An 8,679-nucleotide genomic window follows, 5' to 3' on the forward strand; every position below is an offset into this window, starting at 1 on the left:
AAATACAAGAAAGTGAAGTTGAAATAAAACTGACACTAGCATAAGGATACTTCTTTACTTTTCCACTCGCTCACCCAAAATGGAAAACCTAAAGCTTTGCTTGGTTGCAGAAATCTAAAAGAAAATAGCAAACAGGACCATGTTTCCAACAAATCACATCATTATTTTCATTTGACACTAGTATCCTTTGAATGCAAAAATAGATATTAACACATTAAGATAATACAGTACCTAAAAAATGCCAGGCTACCTATTTTTCCTCCAGAATAACTTTTGTGCAATAAAAAAGCGATGACAACTCACCTTGCTTTGCCAAACCAAAGCCCTGCCATCTTATTCTACCAAATTTGTCAAGCTGGAAAATTTACCTTCAAACAAGTGAAAAAGCATCTTCTCATACTAACAAAACAGAACTGTATGAATATTAGTTATGTTATTGATTAGGATATAAAAAACTTCTGATTACCCAGTTAGAAGGTTCAGAATCTTAAGTTCTTTTCTGAAGTAATAATGATCACCAAATGAATAAACAATATGCCTCTGAAGAGCATCCTTTGCTCCATAACTAGATTTCCTCATAAATAGAAGAAGCAATCGTTTAATGGGATTCAAGCATAAGAACCAAGAGTCTATAAAAGATACTTGATAATAGCAAATATATTATCATTTAGCAACACATAATAATTTCAAAACACGATTATTTTAACAAATAACTTATATAAAACATAAAATCAGCTGTCAAGAATTTCCATTCAAATACAGTAAATAAAAGGACAACTGCAATATTAATTATAGGCTGATCTGATGAGCTATAAGGTCAACTAGGACGGTCATAACTCACAAGTCATACTAGCATAGCTATCTTCTATTCTTGTTCGCTGTTTTATTTGTTTGTTATTATTATTGACTACAGATGCATGTAACTATAAGTTCTTTCTAGCAACAGAAAACTGAGAATCTTTGATTCACCACACATGCCAAAAAGGAATGAAAAGTTAAATAGCAAAAATATAGAACCTCATATAGCCGCACGCTCTTGGACTCACTAAAGGGCGTCATAAAAAGGCTTGCTTCAAGAATCGACCATAGCCTGACAAGGAAAAGAAGTTAAAATGCATCATCAATTACAATAACCAAAAACAAGAGAAAAGAAAAGTTAGCAACCAACAACATCTTTTGTTTCTCATGTTTTTGTTGTTTTCATGATTGCAATTTAGTGCTACCCCTCCATTGCCATAGAGTCACTGATATGCCTCTTTATCACAATTTTAAAACAATGCACTATCTATTCAACATTCTCTTATCATGATAAAAATGGAAGATTTATAACATCATTAAGAAATACATAAATTTAATCCAAAACAAACATAGAAAAAAGAAACCATACCTGAGAGTTTGTTCTAAATGATAGACAGACTAAAGTTGCTTCAAAGACAACCAACTTGCTAGCATCAACGGCCACTTGCATCAAAAACAATCGGCACTTTGATTTTCTACCATCGAATATATAACATGCATGGCGTGAAACTTCCTTGCTGCAATTCCGAGAATTAGAATCTTATTTGCCAAAGGTAATCTGCAAGAAAAGAAAAAAACTAACAATTAAAATGTTTACGTAAAGTAACACTAATTTTACTCGTAAATCGTTGCAATTCAACTAATTTGAATAGATTTGCAAATGATATAGCTTATATGTATATAAAAGAACAAATCAGTTAATACCTTACCTTTGTGTTGTTTTAGCTCAAATATCATCAAAATATCCTCTATTTAATTCATCAAGACCGCCTAAATCAAATTAAAATAATTATTTATATTAAATTTCATGGAAAAAAGAGCACGTAACAAAATTTCAATAAACAAACAAAGCTTAAACTTACCATCTTGCTTATTCTTTCTTGATTTTTTCCTTGCTTGCAAGCTGTACACACAAGACAAAAAGTTAAAAAGAACTATAGCTTAAAAAAAATCAAATATTTTAGAGTTAAAAAGGGGGAGATGGAGCAATTACCTTGTAAATATCGAAGAAGCGAATAGATGATTTTGAAGCTAAATGTTGAAGAGGTGAAGGGGAAATCTTTGGGTCATGACTTAGGAGGTATCGGCAATTTGAAATCGAAGCTCATGCCTGGTTTATCACTTGGTTTACCCTCAACATTTGCAGTTTTCGATTTAGATTTCAATTTCCCCTCTAAGAACCCTCTTGCTCTTTCCAACAATCGATGGAATTTTACAGATCAAGAAAAAAAAATGGAAAAGAGGAAAACAAAAACTTTATTGAGAGAAAGAAAAAGAAAGCAGAAAAAAGAGGGCAGAGAAATTAGAAGAGAGGAAGATAGAATGAACGGAGGGAGAAAGTGGGGAGTGTTTCAGATGAGAAAATGGGAGAGGGCAAAGTGGGGAGAGTTTTTGTGGTGATGGTCCCCATAAACACCGAATCAGTAATTGGTGGTGAGGATATAGAATAGAAATCATTCAATTTTACTGCATAGGCCCGAAATGGAATAAACCCGTAATATGGCATTCCATTGAACCAAACAGGTGTTTAGGATGGGCCCATGGAATAGGGTTGTAATGGCATAGCCATTACATTGAACAAAACATGGTATAATTTTTTATGAATGATATTTGTATGGAATTGGAAAATGTATGAGAAATATATGTTTAAATGTGTGATGAGTTTAATAATACTTCGTAACCCTAACCCGATGTTGAATACGGGTGAAGGGTGTTACATTTTAGTACTACAATCCAACCCCAAATCGACGGTCAGTTTGAGAAAGTAATCCAGATTCTTGAAGATATGCTTCGTTGCTATGTTTTAGAGTTTGAAAGCAATTGGAAGAAATATTTGCCATTGGTTGAATTTGCTTATAACAATAGTTTTCAATTGATCATAAAGATGGAATCGTATGAAGCATTGTATGGTTGCAAATGTTGAACTCTATTGTACTAGACTGAACTTAGTGAGAAAAGGATTCACAGGGTTGATTTGATTAGAGACACTAAACATAAAGTGAAAGTAATTCGTGACAGTTTGAAAGCAACTTCAAATCGACATAAATCTTATGCGGATTTGAAACGTAAAGACATTGAATTTCAAATCAGCGACAGAGTATTTTAAAAGTATCTCCGTGGAAGAAAATTCTTCGATTTGGTTGCAAAGGCAAATTGTGCCTGCGATTCATCGGGCCGTATGAGATCATCGAAAGAATAGGGTCAGTGTCATATCGGCTAGCTTTACTGTCAGAATTAGAAAAGATCCACAATGTATTTCATGTTTCGTTGTTACGACGGTATTGATCAGATCCATCGCTTGTAATTTCTCCAGCGGAGATTGAAATTCAACCTGATATGATGTATAACGAAGAACCGATCAGAATTCTGGCTTGAGAAATTGAAGAGTTGAGAAACAAAAGCATCGCTTTAGTGATAGTACTTTGGCAACGTCACGAAGTAGAAGAAACTACGTGGAAACCTGAGGAAGCTATGGGAAAACAGTACCCTAATCTCTTTTCTGGTAAAATTTTTAAGGACGAAAATTCTTAAGGGGAGAGAGTTGTAACGCCCGTTTTTAGTCAAATCAAAATAGTAGTTTTGGAATCACAAATCCGAGGTCAAAATAATTATTTAATTATTATTTTAATGTCTACAACATGATAGTATGATTATGTGAAATTTTATTAAGAAATTTTATCGTTTGAATGCTTAATTTAATAAAAGGACTAAACCGTAAAGTGCAAAAGTGATGTTCTAATAGCTAAATGTATTAAATGGATATGAAATTAAATAGTTAAGGGATTTATGTTGCAATTAGCCCATTGTTAATATGAGTGGACATTCTTAGACATCATTTAAGTGATTTTAATGTTTTATAATAAAGGTTAATTTCGGTATTTGGTAATTAAAGGTTAAAATAAATAAAACAAAAACCATATTTTATGTTTATCATCTTCCTTAGCTGAATTTAACAAGAATAGAAGCCATTTTTTATTTCCTTCATTCGGCCATGCTATCCTTGCTCATGTAGGTATGGTTTTTGTTCCGTTTTTAATGATTTCTATGTTTTTGAGATCGTTGCAGCTTAATCTAGCTAGCCTAGGGACGAATTTTCAAAACTGTTAAAGGTTTAGGGTTTTGCCATTAATGAATCTATGTGTATTTTCATGTTTGATGATAGAAAATGCATGCTTGTTGTTAAATAAACAACATTTGTAAAGTGATTTTTGACAAAATTGTCATTTTGGGATTTAATTGAGAAATGTTGAAATTTTATGGTTAAATTGTGAAATAAATGAAAAATATGGGCAACTAGGGACTTAATTGAAATTTGGCTAGCATGGGTATAAGTTGAATTACATGAATTTGTATTTTTATGAGATAAGGACTAAATTATAAAAATGTTAAAATATTAAAGGTAAAAGTGTAAAATTGCCTATATAGATCAAGAAAAGTGAAATTCAGATTTAGATCAGGGAAAAACAAAATGTTGGATTAATCGATAAATTTCGTCGTTTTTGCATCCGAGGTAAGTTCGTATGTTAATAAGCATTATTATAATTGTGTTTTAAATGCTTTAATATTGAATAAATTGTGTAAACGACCTTACGGATATGTTCGAAGAAGATTCGGCAATGAGAAAGCTCGGTTGAACCTTAGGAATGATGAGGATATGAATGACATGTCATTAGGGGTTATGTGATTGGGTGTTGGTTCGTACGTCCTACCTATGGCTGAGTTATCCGGCATGTGTTGCAAATTCTCGTCAGCTTGTGTGAGCAGCACCGTGTAGCTACATCATGACTGTCAGCTTGTGTGAGTAGACCTATTGATAGCTCGAGAGTGAGCATTATATGTGATACGTGATTGAGATAGTTTCGACTATATATGTGGCACTTAGTGAGCGAGATTCCCGAGTATCCGATAGTATTCCGAATGGTTCAACGGGTATATCAAAGATACGGATGAGTATGAGATTGATACGAGATGTTACAGGTATGTATATGAACCATATAAGCTTTGAATCAAAGAAAATTGTGAAGTTCACATTTAACCTTGTGATTGAAAATGTGATAGGTTTGTGTATTTATATGAGTGGTATATTGATATGTTCACTTGTTTGAATTGTAAATTTTTGGTAACTTGAGTTTATTGTTATACGAACTTACTAAGTTTTATAGCTTACTTTGTTTATTTTCCTATGTTTTATAGTGATATCGGCTAGCTCGGATTTGGGACTTGTCGAGACTTCATCACACTATCAAGCTATCACTTTGGTACTTTTGAATCTATGTTTTTGGTTATATGGCATGTATAGGAGCTTTGGTCATTTTGGTATGTGTTGGTGATGAAGTTAGTCATTTGAAATGGCTAGTAAATGTTATGTGATTGGTTTTGTGTATTGCCATGAGAGTTGGCTTATTTTGGTTTATTTTGTAATGTATATATATGTGCATATGACCTTTGTTATGTGGTTGATAATTGCCATGTAAAATCTTGTGGTGAATGGTTGTTTATGATTTGGTATTTGGAGTATCAATTGGTTGAAATATGATATCGGTTGACTTGTGATTTTAGGTAAAGAAATGCATAAATGAAAGTGACCATTTAGGTGATTTGTGAATGTGATTTTGGTATGTAATTGAATGGCTTGTCTTGAAATTTTGAATTTTATGGTTGATAGTATGGAATTAGCATGAATTAGGCTTGGTTGTGATTAGTTTGAAATTCCTATTTATGCCTTGTTTTGTGCCATTTTTCTTGGTGTAGGTGTATACAAATTTGGGTGGCAAGATGGCTTGGTAATCTATTTTTGTCTGCACAGGCAGAGACACGGGCACGACTACACACGGTTAGGTGCCACGGTCTTGTGTCCCATGGTGTTCAATTAGAAATCAAGTGAGTAAGCTCCACACGGCCCAACACACGAGCGTGTGACTTGGCCGTGTGACATAAGTCAGTATACCCCACAGGTTTGGCACGGCCTAGCACAGGGTCTGGCACACGGGCATGTGAGGCCATTTCGAAGGGCACACGGGCTAGTCACACAGGCATGTAGTTGGCTGTGTAACCCAAGTCAAGGAGTTACATGTAATCCCATTTCCAATGTCGCCACGGCCTGTGACACGGGAATGTCTTTGGCCATGTGAGACACTGGCCGGCCACACTACCCTGTGTCCCTATTTTTGGAAAATTTTACTAAGTTTTCGAAAATTTCCTAATTTATCGGCTTAGTCTGAACCACTCAATGCATGTTTTGGGCCTTGTATGCTCGTAATAGGGACAATATGATTGTTTATGAATGATGTTTGTATGGAATTGGAGAAATGTATGTTTAAATGTGTGATGAGTCCAAGAATAGTCCGTACCCTATTCGGCATTGAATACGGTGAAGGGTGTTATGGTATAACTCAGAACCAAATTCCTTTGCTATCGAACAATATCGAAGCATGTGGAGTGTGTCTTCTATTTCATAGCCACAAACAGGTCAAGAGCTATTATGACCAATTCCCGCCTAGTTCTCTCCAGATTAGTCATAAGTTTTTCTCTCAAGGCTAGCCAAAGGAAAATTTTAACTCAGTGTGGCCCATGATATTTCCAACTATTCTTTTGGAAAGCATCCTTAGGATTCCAAGAACTTTTCTTGATAGACCAAAAGGGCTATGGATCGAAAAGGAACATAAGTCGTGCGAGTCCAAATAATGTAGTCCATACCTAAAGAAGGATGAGGAGGAGGAATAGATACAATATGATTGATCACCTCCTCAGATAACTTGATGCGAAACAAATCAAGGTTCCACCCTTTATCTGGCATGACCATCTTACTGAGAGTACAACCCAAATCCAGATGAGCATGAGCAAGGATTTGAGATACCAATGGACCTATAGTCAGAATCCAAGAGTCTTTCTTATAGAGAATGATATTGCCATTACCAACTAACCATGCTAAGTTCTCACAGAATAAGGGCCAAACCTTAGATAAAGATTTCTAAAGGCGCTAGGTATGAATTCTAATAATGGATTCTGGTAATCGATCTCTTATACCATACTTCGTATGAAGAACTCATATCCATAAGGCATTATCCTTAGTCGAAGATTAAAACCAATCTTCATAATAAATGAAGTGTTTTAATCTTGCAAATGTCGGAATCCAAGACCACTATGAGAGCATGGATGACAAATGGAGTCCCATCCAACTAGAGCCATCTTCTACTATCTTTCAAAACAACCCATTCCAAAGAACCTATATAGTAGAAGAAGAAGTGGCAGACATTATCACTTTTTGAAGGAAATTCGAAACACCAACTACAAAAAGTGAAGCATCGATAAACTCTCATCTCACCCTGTCATAAGCTTTCCCCAAATCAATTTTAATTGTGATCCATGTCCGACCAGTTCACTTCCTTTTCATGGAATGGATTACTTCCTGAGCAAGAATTATGTTATGAGAAGTACTATGCCCTGCAATAAATCCAGCATGCTCTTGGGAAATTAGATTAGAGAAAACCAATTTGAACTGATTAGCAATAACCTTCAAAACTAACTTACACGGAATAAAGCATAAACTAATGGGGCGAAACCACAGGAATATCTCAAGATTGTTGACTTTAGGAATAAGAACAAGTAAAGTGTTATTCAAATCCAGATTGATGTCTTTTCCTGCAAAAACCTCCTTCACCAATTCATAAACGTCTTTTCTAGGGTGTCTCACTGACTCTGAAAAAAAAGAGCATGAAAGCCATCACTCCCCGATGCCTTCAATGGTGCCATATCAAATAAAGCTTCTTGATTTCATCCTCTTAAACCTGTTTGTTCAAGAAATCAATATCCAAAGGACTAGACGTGAGAAAGTACCTGAAGGGAGACCTCTCATGGGCTCTGGAGCTTTCCCATAAAGTTTCTGAAAGAAGTTCACCGCGTCATATGAAGAACATTTTGATCAGAACTCCACTCCCAATTGTCGAGACGTTAAGCAGTAATATGGTTAAACTTTCTTTTCTGCCTATGAAAGTACTTTGTATTTCAGTCCCCTAAATTAAGCCAATCACACTTGACCTTATGTTTCCAAAGTAGTTCTTCATGGTTCAAGACACACTCCAGTTCTTTTTGAATATCCGTCTCAAGTTGGATCAAACGGAGAGAACTCGACCATTTGAGGACCCTTTGAATATTTGAAAGGGACTTCATTAACTGTCTATTTCGAGTACCAATAAAGTTATAAATTGACTTGTTCCACTCCTAAATGCATGACGTAAAGTGAGATAAATAATCAACCATATTACCTGAGAAGCTCCACTTCCCTTTGACGTCAGAGTGCTTCGTACAATCGGCTAAGAAACGGACGGGTCTACCTCTGCTTGAATTATGCTCTAGTTTCATAGAAAAGAAGATAGGTCTATGATCGGACTTAATCCGTGGGAGGTAATATACTAGGAAATTTGGAAATGCTGACATCCAAGCATGATTAGGAAGTACTCGGTCTAATCTTTCAAATATGCCTCCTCTCTGCCAAGTAAAGGATGGGCTTGAAAACCCTAGATCCTGAAGTTTAGTGGATTCTACAAAATCACCGAAAAAGGTGGTGCTTCTTTCTATGGTAGAGCTATTTTTATTTTTGTTAGAGACAAGATGGCATTAAAATCACCCATAAGAACTCATGGACAAGACCTCTACGGTATA

General features: G+C 35.2%; 1 pseudogene; it reads right to left on the minus strand.

The window, feature by feature from the left end:
- Positions 1-250: 250 nt before the first annotated feature.
- Positions 251-7,873, minus strand: LOC108488953 (uncharacterized; annotated as a pseudogene).
- Between the last annotated feature and the right edge of the window lie 806 nt (positions 7,874-8,679).

This window comes from Gossypium arboreum, unplaced genomic scaffold (genome assembly GCF_025698485.1).
Source record: "Gossypium arboreum isolate Shixiya-1 unplaced genomic scaffold, ASM2569848v2 Contig00162, whole genome shotgun sequence".
Classification (NCBI taxonomy): Eukaryota; Viridiplantae; Streptophyta; class Magnoliopsida; order Malvales; family Malvaceae; genus Gossypium; species Gossypium arboreum.